This window comes from Abramis brama (genome assembly GCF_963993115.1).
Source record: "Abramis brama genome assembly, chromosome: 1".
NCBI classification, from domain to species: domain Eukaryota; kingdom Metazoa; phylum Chordata; class Actinopteri; order Cypriniformes; family Leuciscidae; genus Abramis; species Abramis brama.
Genome location: NC_139963.1, coordinates 79,342,588 through 79,358,956, shown reverse-complemented (window position 1 = coordinate 79,358,956; position 16,369 = coordinate 79,342,588). Strand labels below are relative to the sequence as shown.

At 40.5% G+C, this 16,369-nt stretch overlaps 1 long non-coding RNA gene across 1 annotated transcript; it reads right to left on the bottom strand.

The window, feature by feature from the left end:
- Nucleotides 1-14,808: 14,808 nt before the first annotated feature.
- LOC311096130 lies at nucleotides 14,809-15,891 on the bottom strand. The gene is made up of 3 exons (XR_014608962.1): nucleotides 15,673-15,891; nucleotides 15,091-15,210; nucleotides 14,809-14,869 (listed from the first exon to the last, which is right to left on the bottom strand). It is a non-coding gene; the product is annotated as an uncharacterized lncRNA (long non-coding RNA).
- Nucleotides 15,892-16,369: the final 478 nt, after the last annotated feature.

The window sequence follows — 16,369 nt, the reverse complement described above, 5'->3', positions numbered from 1 at the left end:
ATAGGGAGCAAACTAATCAGGAACACAGGTGAAAGCAACGATCTAATGATTACAAGATGAGATAACAAGGGGGTGGGGTAAGGTGACAAGACAACGCAAGCACACAGCCCAAACAAATGGCCATGTGCTTACACATAAAACATGGGTCTGTCATGATCCTGCCTCAAGACAAGAGAGATCTGGGACAAGGCAGAATCATGACAGATACATATCTAGATATCTAGATAGATATCTAGATAGATACATAGATAGATTCATAGATAGATAGATAGATAGATAGATAGATAAAATGGAGGCTCCCCAGAAGAGATTCCGTACATCTGTGGTGTGGGAGCATTTCTGTTTAGAAACCCCAAATAAAGTGAGATGTGTGTTTATGGGAACTTTTTGATACTCGTATCCGTGAAACCCAGATGATACACAATGCTACAGCTGATGCCATAGTAGAAGTGAAAAAATACATCAACGATGCGTATTTGCCCAGAACTCATGATCCCCTAACTTACTGGAAAGAGAGAGCAGTAATCTTTCCTCATTTGAATGTGCTTGCTAAAAAATATATTTGCATGCCAGCAACAAGTGTCCCTTGTCCTGGAGAAATTATCTGTAAAAAAAGAAGTAGGCTTAGTCCTTCCACAGCAGAGAAATTAATATTTTTGAATACAAATCTCTAAAAAAGTGAGACATTGTGGCTTGATTTCTTTTATTAATATTCATTTTGCAGGACCAAAATAACATTATGCACAGTGAGGAGCCTACAGGTTACAAGCTTCACATATTAGAAAAATACAATAATAAAAAAAACAACATATTTTTTTAATGGCTCATCAAGGTTGTTTCAGGTCAACACCTGCAAGTGACCACTAGGCGTCACCGTTGAGACGGGTGTCGGATTGATTCGAAGCCTCGACACAATATGGCCCATTTGCTTCAAATGTTTCATTGCTCTTGAGCTGCAGTGGAGAACGCTGTCTCTGAGTGTCCGACTTCTGAGCGCCTTACACTCGATCTCCACTCAAGAATGTCAAGTGTCATCACTCTCCCTTCTCTCAACCTCTTCCACCCAGACAGTCCTATTAAAATAATAAAATCTTACTACCTCTTTTGTTGATGTCACCAAACAATAATTGTCCACACCTTCACCGTTACTGTGTCTGTGACAGTTTTCTTCGGTAATAAAGTATTCATTAAACAAATCTTATTAGTCTTTGTGTGATTCTGTTTATCCAGATTTGTTAGCTGTTGTTTATAATCACCATTCATTTACTTCATACTTAACGTTGAACATTATTCATATTATTATTATTCATATTATTATGATTATTATTATTATAGATTCTGACATGGGTGTGATTGACAGTTTTAAGTAATGGGGGAATGTAGTGTTTGTGTATTAGTCAGGAGATGGCGCTGTAGTCCACATGTTGTCACCTATAAAAGGTGTAGTAGAGTAAGAGTTGAAGTGTGTTGTACATGCTGAGTCAAGACAGACCTAAGACTAAAAATAAATCATTTTTTTATGTTGAATTGGTTGAGTAATTGTGTAGCGTTCTGTAACGGATGATAGGTTAATTCCATTACACCGTCACAGAAGAATATCTCAGTTTTTTCATGAGGAGTTAGACTTGCATTGATTAATGTTTGTCTGTGAGACTGGGTTATTGTTACTTGGCATTTCATTAGCAGTTTTGGTAAAAAAAAAAAAGGTTTGCTCATCTGCAATACGTCTATAGGACGTTTCCTGTCAGATGTCAAATAGACGTTTAGAAGATGTCAGTTTAACATACATTCTAAATCATTGTATCTTAAAGACATCTTCTAAACGTCTATTTGACATCTGACAGGAAACGTCCTATAGACGTATTGCAGATGAGCAAACACTCTTAAAAATAAGTCTTCCAGATGTAAAATGCACATCAAATAGTCGGTGCTATCTGGGTTCCGATTTCTGATTTTTCATTGAGTTTGACCTGCCGATACCGATTTTAGCCGATTCCGATAAAAAAAAATTCTAACCACTTTACAGCACACACAAATATTTATTTTCGATCTTTTCTTTAACCCTTTCACGGGTAAGTTTAAAATATTCTAACTGAATATCACAAAATTAGGCTATTTATTTAGAATTTTGAGCCACAATTACATCAGTAGACTACTGGAGGACCTTGAATATTAACATGTCACCACTAAAGCCTTGTCTTGCATGTGTACTATATCTTCAGATTATGACTAGTATGCAAGTAATATCACAGCTTTATCATGGACAAACAACTTTTCTAGCAGGAATACTGAAAGTAAACCCTAGAAATGGTTGTGCGTGAAAATCCCAGTAACTGAGCAGATTGTGAAATACTCAGACCGGCCCGTCTGGCACCAGCAACCATGCCACGCTCAAAATTGCTTAAATCACCTTTCTTTCCCATTCTGACATTCAGTTTGGAGTTCAGGAGATTGTCTTGACCAGGACCACACCCCTAAATGCATTGAAGCAACTGCCATGTGATTGGTTGATTAGATAATTGCATTAATGAGAAATTGAACAGGTGTTCCTAATAATCCTTTAGGTGAGTGTATGTGATGTAATGTTATTGTGTGATGAAACTTATATACAGTATGTAATAAAAAAATATATATACTGTACAAACTGTATATTCCACCTGTACAGACATACACACATTTTATTAAAACAACAATTACATTGAAACTCACACCTAGCCATTTCCTGCTGAACTGACTGCACATTTGACTTGGACCTTCTTTCTTCTGCTGACTGTACACTGATATTGGACTGGTTCCCCACTTTCGGTTGTCCAACACTTAAGGTGTTGGTCAACATCGACACCAGATTCTGGGCTGTATGCAAGATGTCACCTAATGGAACCTGATGAACAATGAAATATGACTTCAATACTTAAACAGTGAACACTTATATTACATGACCTGTGTATTAACGTACAGTGCACGTAACACGGCTGTTAGGAAGTCAACACTTTAAATTGCTCATTCTTTTATGTAGCCCTATCTCATCGCGCTACAGGCTGCAGTGATGACCTCCTAAACAACGGTCTTCTTTAAGCACCTAACGTTACATGTACTCTGAGAGCTTATCTTACCTACTATACTATCTCTGTAATATTGCTCCTCTCTGTTATTAGTTATAACTAACGTTAACCCTTAAACACAGGGGTCGTCAAGTACGGTCCTGGAGGGCCGGTGTCCTTCAGAGTTTAGCTCCGACCTCATGACCGCCAGGAACAAGTTTGATGGCCTCTGCTTAAACATGTCAGATTAAAAAACACACAAAATCGCGTATCTGTAAACTGTCGTAGCCGTAGATTTTGGAATCCAACTCTGACAAAAAACAGAATTACATACAATAGTTTTAAATTACGCACGAGTAAATTAAAATTACACACAAATGTTTTGAATTACGTACGATTATTTTTGAAAGTGATTTTATTCCATAGATATGATGGAGTATTTTGAGTTGTTTCCACTGTTGATAGGAAAATGCAAGTAATCGCGTCGGCGCCTCCATGTCATGCAGTGCGCGCTCCACACTCCGCTCAAACACTTGGATATGCACCTAATAATAGCACACATTTATCTAGATTAACGCCAGAGCGAGCGGCCATGCCAGACGATAACCTTTTCATGTTTAACAAATCAAATCATGCATTTTCTTCCTACTGTAAGCGCTGCTCCAGTTTGAAAAAGGCTGCTGAGGCGAGACGGTAGCTGTGTCCCAATGTGAAGGCCGTATTCGAAGGCCGGTTGCATCATCGCGGCGTGACGAAGGCTACCCTGATTCAAAAGCGACACCAAATGCACCCTTTGGGTGCTTCTCATTTCTTATTTGTCCATCCTCGTTTCCTTTCCTTGCTTCCTTTCCTCGCGTCTCAGCTCCTCCCCCTGTAGGATACGAGGGAAGGCTGCAAGGATAAGGAGGACGGAGGAATCCAAGGAAAGCTTATTTTTTACATTGGAATACTTGATCACTCGAGCGTCACTCCACAAATTTCAAATTGACATTTAAATGTAAGTATTATGTTTTAATTTACTCAAATAGCTAGCGAAACCAGAGTTAAAAGCCACAAGTTTTTCTTTCTTATAAACTTCATCTTAACTCCTTCGTCGCCATTGCGTGGCTTCATTTCTCAGGTGGTTTGAGGCAGAACTTGTGCTAATATTAGTTTAATAATTGTTTCAGGGAACAAGGATCAGACAGATCAATTTATTAAATTGTGGTCTGAAAATGAGCATTTCTTTACGGGGGAGAAAAACTACAACGGTTTTAACCACATTTGAGTATCCAGAAATATGATTTCTGAAGTATTTTGTAAGCATATCCTAATGTGTCATATTTTACAGTGTTAACAATGCACTAATGTTAATATTCCACCCCTGTGTTCATATTTTTCATAAGTACCCTTTTCTGCTTTTTTAGAGCAATTCTGGAGAAAATGGGTCTGCTGGGGAAGTTAACTTCCATAATGGGACAACTTAAAATATATATATATATATATATATATATATATATATATATAATTACAAAGTAAGAAAGTTAATACACACATCCTTGCTGAATCATCACTGCTGAAACTTGGCCCTGGTTTGTCCTCATGGATGAGGTGTTGGGACAGAGGCATTGCACCAATCCCAGAGGACACACCAGGGCCGAGTTCAGCACCAGCAGCACCAACACAGTTCTTACTTATCCAGATTTGTTAGCGGTTGTTTATGATCATCATTCATTTACTTTCATACGTAACGTTGAGCATTATTCATATCTTAAGCTCTAAAATGCTTATAATATGTAAGCATTTGTCCCCTTTGTAAAAACTTTATAAAACTGTAAAGTCAACTTGGCCCTGGGTGTGATTGACAGTTTTAAGCAGGGGAATGTAGTGTTTGTGTATTAGTCAGGAGATGGCGCTGTAGTCCACATGTTGTCACCTATAAAAGGTGTAGAGTAAGAGTTGAAGTGTGTCATACAAGGTTTTAAACATTACAACATCCGCAATTGCTGGTATACTGGAAATCTCTGAACACATCTAGTGTGTGTAATCAGAAATGTCCTGTATCTGATCATCTCTGTGCATCTGAAGTGTATGGACGTGTAGGGGGTTTTCACACACCTTAAGTTTCACTGAAATTTCCAGTATTTGTGAACCGCTATCTGTGCATTTGTAAATCGCTGCACGCATCTGTGGATTATGAAACACTTCTAGCGTCAACATGCAGGAAAAGCCACAGATAAGTGGACTCCACCCACCATTTACTCAAGCCAATCAGATAACAGCTACATTGCTCCAGAATAAGCAGAGAAAACTAAGGGGGGAAATATACTAAACAATAGCAAGGATCCTCTGGAACAGCGGGAAGAACAAAACACCACTAAAATAGACAGATTAGACTGACAGGACTGACAGAACGGTCAGAGGAGAACCTTGACAGAGAGAAGTGAAGAGAGAATGATCAGTCCCAGCAGACACAGATCACACTTATCAGACATCTTCTGTTTCTGTCAGTCTTCCTCTTCATTACATATAGTTACAGCTCCCCCTTTAAAAATCATCAGCTCCTCCTGTGGTTATTAACTTCCTCTGTTCTGATCAACTGAGAGATTAAATCCTGCTAGAGTTGCTGTATAGAGACACGATGCCACAGTGAAGTGTTGCTTTACATGCGTATTGTGAACCGCACACATCTGCTCTGAACACAGTTTATAAGATATTCTTTTGCACACAAGAGCATTACTGTTAGTCTCCCTTCCTTATTTTAACAGTTTCCTGAATTATAAAACAGATTTTAAAAGTATTGTAAAGTAATAATTAGCATCAGCTTGGTTAAATAAACCTGCATTTGCACATGAGCGTCTGTAAAGCAGATATTAACTGTCTTTAGGGAGTTTCTACACATGGATTATAACGTTCTGCTTTTGTTGTCACTCCGAGTTACGTTGGATGACGACGAACGGGGTTTCGCTTAAAAAAGCCTCTCACCTTCGAGTATACAAAACGAGCCAATGGCAGGAAAATGCCATGGGTCTGCGGAATCTGCATAGCGTAACTCTGCTCCACCTCGTGGGTATATAAGAAAGTATGCTGGCAACATGCAGATATGTTTTTCGTGTTTATTCTTATGCTTTCCCGGGCAGCTGAAAGCATCGTTTGGAGTGGCGCCGTCCTCCTCCTGAGCGCTGTAGGCTTATGATTGGTTCCTGGGCGCGTGTTGTTCTACAGCACTCACTCCCAGTGCCTTTCTCCCGGACGTGCATCAGGACGCCTCCGGCTCGCGAGGGTCCCCGTGACTTATTGCGGCCCGCGGGCGTCCTTCGCCTTTGCTGCACTCGATCACGTGGCGATCATGGGCTGTATGTTCTCTGTCACTATCGTGGCACAGGCATGCAGTGCTGTGTGTCGCCAGGCCGCCGTGGAACGCTGGTCCTTCCCTGGCCAACACTGACAGAACGCGGAAACTCGACCACGCCCCCACGCAGGGACGCTATGCCTCCCATGTCCGGGCTGGTCGATCCGCCATGCACACTACTGACCTCGGTCTACGGGCAACATCGGTACCTGTGTGATCCCGGGCCAGGTGATGTCCACAGGTGTGGTCCAGGAATGGGCTCAGCCAGGTTGATGTGAGGGGGTCTGAGAATTAATTTTCTCAGCTGCCCCATGTCCCAGGTTGGGCTCCTCGGCAGTGTGGTTGAGGACTGTACCCTACAGTCTTCGACCCCCCAGAAGCAGACTGAGGCCTTCTGCACCAATGGTCATCCGTCATGTGCGGTCTCCTTAGTCTGCTTCCCGCCAGGGCCACTCCTTCCCCCGGTTGAGGGCTGGGGGAGAATTTCTTGTTTCAAGAACTGATGCCCCTTCCTCCGAGCCCCAAGAGGCTGTGGATGACAGTGCGCACCGCTAACGAGCCTCGCCTCTCTCGTCCCCCTCTGTCGCCAGACCCCTGCCAAAGCACACCTCCATGGAACGCTGGTCCTTCCCTTGCCTCCTCTGGCAGGACGCAGCTAATGGCCGTGCCCCCGCACCGGGCCGCTATGAGCGAGCGAGCACGCACAGTCACTGCTGACTTGTCTTTGCCAGTTCGAGGACAAGTGCGGTTCCACTGAAACTATTTCAGAGTGTGACGGAGTGACCATGAAAGTGAACGTCTCGGTTACGTATGTAACCGGCAGTGTTGTGGGTTACAAAGTAACGCGTTAGAGTACTCTAATTACCTTTTTCGTGAAACGTGTAACTTAACGCGTTAGTTTCTTGCGTTAAGTAATCAGTAACTTCGTTATTTTTAAAAAAAAGTAATCCGTTATTTTAAGGAAAGGAAAATCCCGACTGCAGCCTGCTTTTTGTCAGACAGTATGCTTAGGTCTGCTGTGCCACCTGCGGATGTATCAGCGGAGCCGAAGCGCTGTGATCGTAAAGTCAATGGCTGTGATACGTCTGTGCCCTGCGCCTGACTGTGTATGTGTGTGTGTGGGTTTTTTTTTTTTTTTTTTTTGAACTCCCGGCAAGATGGCAGAGAGGACCGCGTTTGGATTATGGAAGTATGCACATCATTTTCAATTTGTCAACGAAAAGGAAAAGAAAATGCTCACTCTGTGTTGGTGAAAAGCTTCTGTCGACCGCCAAAATTTTAATTTGGTTTGTAATCATTTTTGTTTGACAGGCAGCTGTTAATTTCTGTTAGATCGTTGACTGGTTGTTCATTTCTAAATGGATTTAAATCTGCAAGCCTGTTTACCTCAGGTTGTGTTTACAAGTAAGCACACTTGATACACTTTGATAACTGCATTAGAGTTAAAGAAAAAATCAGGAGTCTTGTATGGTGCTCATATACAGTAGCCTAGGCTACCCGGGCTGGGTAGGTGCGAAGTTTGATTAATATGTTCTGTGATAATAAATAAATAAAACGCCATGTGGAATAGCCTATTGCTGACTGTCTTTCCTGTTATTGTTATCCTGCAGTGTTAATTTAGTCGGATGACTGACGTTATTCATTGTCAGGAGTCACGACGTCTAGGTGCATTTAAAGGGGCCGGGGGCTGTGTGTGAGCCGCTGCAAACGGCTTTTAATTTTTGGTAACGCATGAGTACTCTAACGCGTTACTTTTATGAATAGATAACGCTGTAACGTATCTGATTACTTTTAATTGATGGTAACGTAGTAACCTAATTAACTACTTTCCAAAGTAACTATACCCAACACTGGTAACCGGTTACGTCTGCCTGCCACTTCCACTGTACCGCTGGAACGCTGGAGTTCAGTCTCGGTTCCTCAGCAAAGAAACATATCTGCATGTTGCCAGCGTACTTCCTTATATACCCACGGGCTGGGGCTGAGTTACGCTATGCAAATTCCGCAGACCCATGGCATTTCATTGCCATTGGCTCGTTTTGTATACTCGAAGGTGAGAGGCTGTCTAAGCGAAACCCCATTCGTCGTCATCCAACGTAATGTCTCTGTTCCCTACTCAGGTAATGAGGGTTACATACGTAAACGAGATGTTCTGCTTCACTCTCTCCAGCCTTGAGAAATATATCAGAGCCAGACTCCTTTATCAACACTACAAATGCTCTGGAAGATCTGGGATGTATTTCTCAAGCACCACTAATTTAACTCCCTGAACTTCTGGACCACTTTGCTAAAACACTTGAACGAGTCGTTTTCGACCAACTATCTACATTTCTCACACAGAACATCCTCCTGGACAACAACCAGTCTGGCTTCAGAAGCGCCACTAAACTGAGACGGCCCTGCTCTCGGTTATTGAAGCTCTGAGACTGGCAAGAGGAGCCTCCGAATCCTCAGTTCTCCTCTTGCTGGATCTGTCTGCTGCTTACAGTTAACCACCAAGAAGAGCATCTCAGGAACAGTGCTTCAAGTCTGACCTCTCAGTGGGTCCTTCAGAGTGCCGTGAGGTGTTTAAGACCCAATATCTAGCTCTCGGTTATTGAAGTGGCTTCTCAACTACAACTCGCTTCAGTGGACTTACAGATACATCACCAGCTCATGAAGGGGAATTAACATATTCCTAACAAACATCTCAGGAAAGGAGACTTATTAAACACAACTGCAGAGGTTTATTAAGATAATTACAGCAATCATTCAAAATGAAAAAAGATGCTAAAAACAGGAATGAACAGACAAGATCCAAGAATCCTCAAATCAGCTCCATCACACAGAACAGAGAGAGATTATACAGTCTGAGTCTGTCCATTACTGTATTAATATTATATTTAAAGCAGTTTACATATGAAGCGCAAGAAAATGACTTTCAACACTGTAGGCAAATATATCCATAAAATCAAGAAAAATGTATCTAAACATGACTATGTCACTATAAGCGAGTTTTTTCTCTGTTTTCTGAGAAGAAGAAAATAAAACAATGAACAATCCTCTGTAAGTTTTTGCTATTGTAAATATTGCTGCAGATTGGCTCTAAACTCATCAGTATTTTATTCTAATATTGTCGGCATCTCTATTTCCTCTGGATGCTTCGAGTCCTTCCTCCCTGCAAAATAAAAGCATTGACTGACCTCTCGTATGTGTTTTTATCATGATTGCAGATTGTTCCAGATCAGATGAGTGTGAATCATCAGATTGTGTGCGGCTCAAAACTCACCAGCTCTTCTTGCACAGATGATCTGAAGAAGAATCACAGTAGGAGCAGCAAACACTGCGATCCCAACGATACTCACAATCACTGCAGGAAACATGAGAGGAAGAAGAGAAACTGTACATGACTGAAGTCAAGGGTATTCAATAGGGGTGTAACGATACGCGTATTCGTATCGAACCGTTCGTTGGACCATTTTTTCTGCCGACCAAAATTTCGTTATTTCAAAGGAAGGCGCGTCGCGGGTGGCAAGCGCGCTCATAGAGGCTGGCTCGCGCGACCACAACATCAACTGGCAAATACAATGTAAGGAACGAAACTGAGCTACTCTTATTGTGTTTGTGTGGACCGTTTATCAGTTTTGACCTGTGAAGCGAGACTCGCGAGCTCTATGCGCGAGCCTGATCAAGCAACACCACACAGCGCTAAGAGATCCAGACCAGTAAAGAAAGCATTTAAATTTCAAATGCTTTTTGAATTCGCCACTGAAGTAATAACATCGCTGCGAGATCTAGTGAGAAACATGCACATTTCTCTGTTATTAACGGGTCAAACAGCGCTGACGTGGAAACCAGGAAGAAACATCGTGCCATGAATGAACTGGCCAGTGTCCACAGATCAGCAACATTCACTGTGGAATGGATTTGCTGTAGTAACACACTAACTGCAAGGTATGGAAGTTTGTCAGGAATAGTGGGCTATAATGCTTTCAAGTAACATTACGTCGGTTTTATTTTGACATTATGAATACAATTGCTGCCCTGAAATGTTAATCTGAACTAAAATAAACCTTTGTTTATAACTAGCCTACTACTACAATATTACATTTCATTTTGTCCAAGGAGCTGTTTTGTTTTATATGCTCATAAGAAGAGTCAAGTATAGCTCCATTATTGCTCAGTAAAAAAAGCAACAAAAAAATAAATAAAAAAATCATACTTTATGATGTTAGTTTCATTAAATAAAATAATAATTAAAAAAAATTTAATTCAAGGAAATTTCTCTGGCATAATATTTATTTTTGAAAACTCTCTCCGACCCTCCCGGTTTTCGAGATATCCACACAAAACCGCTTCTCCCCTCTTAGCGAAACAGAACGCGATGCTGTGATCATCGGTGATTCCATCGTTCGACACGTACAAGCTACGTTAAATAAAAGTAAGGTGCATAGTCACTGCTTTCCTGGTGCTCGTGTTTCTGAAATCGCTGCTCACGTTCCCGAGATTCTGAACGAGCGCGTCGGAACTGTGGTCCTGCACGCGGGAGGGGCCGACATCAGGCTGCGCCAGACAGAGGTTCTGAAGAAAGACTTCAGGAATCTGATCGATACGGTACGCAGCACATCGCCTGATATAACGATCATTGTGTCAGGACCGTTTCCCACGTACCGACTAGGTCATGAAAAGTTTAGTAGATTATTCGCGCTAAATGAATGGTTAATATCATGGTGCAATGAGCAGAAACTGCTCATTGTAAACAATTGGAATCTGTTTTGGGAGCGTCCTAGGCTTTACCGTGCTGATGGCTTACACCCAAGCAGATTCGGATCGGATCTTCTGTCAGATAACATCTCCAAAATGTTAAATACCTTTTGACTAGTAACCAAAAGTTCAAATCATAGTCTCTGCTGCACCAAATTAACTGATATAAATAGTGTAGAACATTGCATAGAAACTGTGTCTATTCCTCGTTTAGTGAGATCAAATAATAAATCTACTGCAGGATCTAGAAAAAATCTAATTGTTATTAAACCAGAAAATGTTGCTATTAGTAACCAAAAACAATTTCTAAAGCTAGGTCTTCTAAACATTAGATCACTCACACCTAAGGCAGTTATTGTAAATGAAATAGTCACGGATAATAGCTTCGATGTACTTTGCCTTACTGAAACTTGGCTTAAACCTAATGATTATTTCGGTCTAAATGAGTCTACTCCAGCAGGATACTCCTATAAGCACGAACCCCGTCTGATTGGTCGTGGCGGCGGTGTTGCAGCGGTCTATAGAGATATTCTCAATGTTACTCAGAAAACGGGTTATAAGTTTATTTCGTTTGAAATACTTGTACTAAATGTTACGCTCTTAGATGTTAGAAAAAAATCCATATTATCTCTAGCCTTGGCTACCGTATATAGACCTCCTGGGCCTTACGCTGATTTCCTAAAAGAGTTTGCAGATTTTCTCTCAGATCTATTGGTCAATGTAGATAAAGCATTAATTGTTGGAGATTTTAACATACACGTAGATAATCCAAATGATGCGTTAGGGGCTGCGTTTATAGATTTATTAAATTCCTTTGGGGTCAAACAAAACGTCACCGGATCAACTCATCGTCTTAATCACACACTCGATTTAATTATATCATATGGATCCGATCCAACCGATATAGATATCATTCCACAAAGTGATGATGTCACTGACCATTACTTGGTAACTTGCATATTACGTACTGCTGTAATATGTCATGCGGCGCCGCGTTTTCGACCAGGCAGAACAATCCTTCCATCCACCATAGATAATTTCTCGAGTTGCTTGTCTGATCTGTCTCAGCTGCTGCCTGAACCCAAACAAACAGATGAACTAGAAGAACTAACTAGCACTATGAGCACCATTCTCTCTAGAACATTGGATGTTGTTGCACCCGTTAGATTAAAAAAGGTCACAGAGAAAATGAAAGCACCATGGTACAATAATACTACGCATGTTCTAAAGAGAGAAACCCGTAATTTAGAGCGTAAATGGAAACAAACTAATTTAGAGGTCTTTAGAATCGCGTGGAAAGACAGTATGTCACGTTATAAAAAGGCCCTAAAAGCGGCCAGGGCTGAGCATCTCCGCAAACTAATAGAAAACAACCAAAACAATCCTAGGTTTTTATTTAACACCGTGGCTAGACTAACAAATAAACAGACGTCACCCGAACAAAATATCCCGTTACAGTTTAGTAGTAATGATTTCATGAACTTCTTCACTGAGAAAATAGAAAACATCAGAACCACAATTGTAAACGTTCAATCCTCAATCGCACCTTATAATTCAGCCTCAATTTTCACCCCGCAAGAACAATTACAGTGCTTTACAACTATAGAACAAAAAGAGTTAAATAAACTTATCACTTCATCTAAAACAACAACATGTTTATTAGATCCTATACCAACTAAACTACTGAAGGAAGTGTTACCTGTAGTGGAAGAGCCTCTCCTCAATATTATTAACTCGTCTTTATCTTTAGGTCATGTTCCAAGAACATTTAAACTGGCAGTTATAAAACCTCTCATTAAGAAACCACAATTAGACCCGCATAATCTAGCAAATTATAGACCCATTTCAAATCTACCTTTCATGTCTAAAATACTAGAAAAAGTTGTGTCCACTCAACTGGGCTCTTTCTTGCAAGAAAATGATATCTATGAAAAGTTTCAGTCAGGATTCAGGCCGCATCATAGCACTGAAACTGCGCTCGTTAAAATCACAAATGATTTACTTCTAGCATCTGACCAAGGCTGTATCTCAATACTAGTTTTACTTGATCTTAGTGCTGCGTTCGATACTATAGATCATACAATACTCTTAGATCGACTACAAAATTATACTGGTGTTCAAGGACAAGCATTAAGCTGGTTTAGATCATACTTATCTGACCGCTACCATTTTGTCTATTTAAATGGAGAAAAATCGATCATAACTCCAGTAAACTATGGAGTGCCGCAGGGATCTGTGTTGGGCCCTCTGTTATTCTCAATATATATGCTGCCACTTGGAAATATTATAAGGAAACATGGAATTAGTTTCCATTGTTATGCTGATGACACTCAAATATATATTTCATCACGGCCGGATGAAAACGCTAAATTATCCAAATTGACAGAGTGTGTTAAAGATATAAAAGATTGGATGACGCGTAATTTTCTTTTATTAAATCCAGACAAGACAGAGGTAATACTTATCGGTTCAAAAAACCGCCCACAGAACCTCTCACAATACAACTTTGACATCGTAGGATGTCCTGTTACTTTATCCTCTACAGTAAAAGACCTGGGTGTTATACTCGATTGTAACCTGTCTTTTGAAAATCATATTTCGTATGTTACAAAAACAGCCTTTTTCCACCTTAGAAACATTGCTAAGCTACATAATATGCTATCAGTTTCTGATGCAGAAAAGTTAGTTCATGCATTCATGACCTCGAGACTAGATTACTGTAATGCTTTATTAGCCGGTTGTCCTGCATCCTCAATAAACAAGCTACAGTTAGTCCAAAATGCAGCCGCTAGAGTTCTTACTAGATCAAGAAAATATGATCATATAACACCGATTTTATCATCACTACATTGGCTACCTATAAAGTTCCGTATTAATTATAAGGTATTGCTACTGACTTATAAAGCCCTAAACGGCTTAGCTCCAGTCTATTTAACGGATCTTCTATCACCCTATAATCCATCGCGCTCTTTAAGATCAATAAATTCAAGGCTTTTGGTCATACCTAGGATATCCAGGTCCACCAAGGGAGGGAGAGCATTTTCACATTTGGCTCCGAAACTCTGGAATAGTCTTCCTGATACTGTTCGTTACTCGGACTCACTCTCCCAGTTTAAAACTAGATTAAAGACGCATCTTTTCGGCCAGGCATTCATATAATATTGTTAATCTCACAGTTTCAAACTACAATCCGGCCTCTAGTTCATAAATGCCAGAGGAGAACTGGCCCCCGACTGAGCCTGGGTTCTCCCAAGGTTTTTTTTTTCTCCATTAGGTCACCTGATGGAGTTTTAGGACACCATTAGGTCACTTGATGGAGTTTTTCGGTTCCTTGCCACTGTTGCCTTTGGCTTGCTCAGTTGGGGATATTTTGGGGATATTTAATTTTATTCTATCAATCAATAAATTCCACTAGAAACAAACTTTGTTGTATTATTTTATTTTAATACTGTGAAGCTGCTTTGATACAATCTGTATTGTGAAAAGCGCTATACAAATATATACTTGATTTTTGCTGTATGGAAAACGTACCGAACCGAACCGTGACACAAGTGTATCGTATCAAACCGAACCGTGAATTTTGTGAACCGTTACACCCCTAGTATTCAACTATCAACAGTTATTGATGAAGCATTTACAGACCGACTGATAGTTTAATGTTATAAAGCTGTCAGTATAAATGAACGTGTCGTACCTCTGTATAATGATCCAGCAGTCACACTGACTCCAGTTTCTGATGCTGTATCAGCTGGATCTGTGGATCACGTCTGTTAGTTCAGTTCAACACATAATGCCACATATACACAACATCATCATCACATAATACTGGAGCTTCACATCACAGAAATGATGAATATGTGCACGAGTCTGTCATCTATTATCTTCTTACTTCACTCTCAAGCTGTCAGGAGGAGAATGACTATCACCATTCACCAAAAATAAATCTATTTATACAGTGATCATGTGATCATGAACCTTGTGTAGGAGCTGCTGCTGTAGTTCGGCTTGATGTCTTCTCAGAGTTTGAGCTTCTGACTGGAATCAGTGTTGGTGAAGCGACTGGAGCTGCAGAAGATGAATGTTCAGACGCATCACCTGTAGGACATTAACATCATATGTTCATATCGATCATGACCTGCAGTTTGTGTTCATCATCACAGTTTACAGTGGCAGTAGTTGAGAAGAGACTGTACTGTATTACTGTATTACTGTATTACTGTGTTACTGTATAATCTATTCCTGGTTTATATGAGAGTGAAACACAGTTGAGCTTCTGCAAATAAACCTTCAGTTTGAATGAAGGACATAAGCCTTATAATTCCTAAAGCCGACCTCCTACATGGGTCATACTAGGCTTTAATACACTCGTCTGATTTATGCAATATATCATGTATGACCCATGTAGGAGGCCAATATTGGGGATTATAAGGATTGTTGTGCAGTTTATGACTTTGACCACTAATATTTTACAACTCCAAAACGTATGAAGCCATCAGAAAGAGTAGAGCCAATCTGTGGAAGTTTTCACAAATCTGTCAGAAAAGAGTGTTTTCTCACCTGAATACTTGACAGTGTATCTGACTGAGGTCACGAGTCGATCTCTGCGAGTGAACTGACATCTCCACTCTCTGTTGTCATCTTCATTCAGGAGTGTTGTAGTCAGAGTGAGGATACAGAGATCTTGAGCTGATGATGATAATATCTGATATCTGGAGTCTGTCTTCAGATCAACACCAGTCTGATTCACCCACAACAGCTCTAATCCCTCAGAACTGATCAAATGATGACATAAGTATACAGTATATGAATACAACTGACAGGAGAGAGTCACAGAGCGACCTGGACTGATCTCAGTCTGTGAGGATGATGATGATGAAGATGATGATGAAGATGATGATGATGAAGACACTGAAACTGAACACAAGACACAAGTCACAGACTCTTCAATCATCATCTGAGTTTAAAGGGAGAATCTGCCCTTTTTAAATTGACCACATAATCATAAACTTACCATGAAGAACATGCAGAAAAACATCAGCACCAGGTCCTTGTTGTTCTCCATTCACATATTGACTGCAGATGTATCTTCCATAATCTTCTACTGTGACGTTCTTGATGTTCAGAGAGCAGTCAGACTCCAGACTCAGTCTCTCATGTCTCTCTGTGTCTTTATTCTTTATCCCTCCAGTAATCAGATCAACTACTGAACGTCTGTTTAAGTAGGTCCATGTAGTTGAGTTGCAGTCAGAAAGAG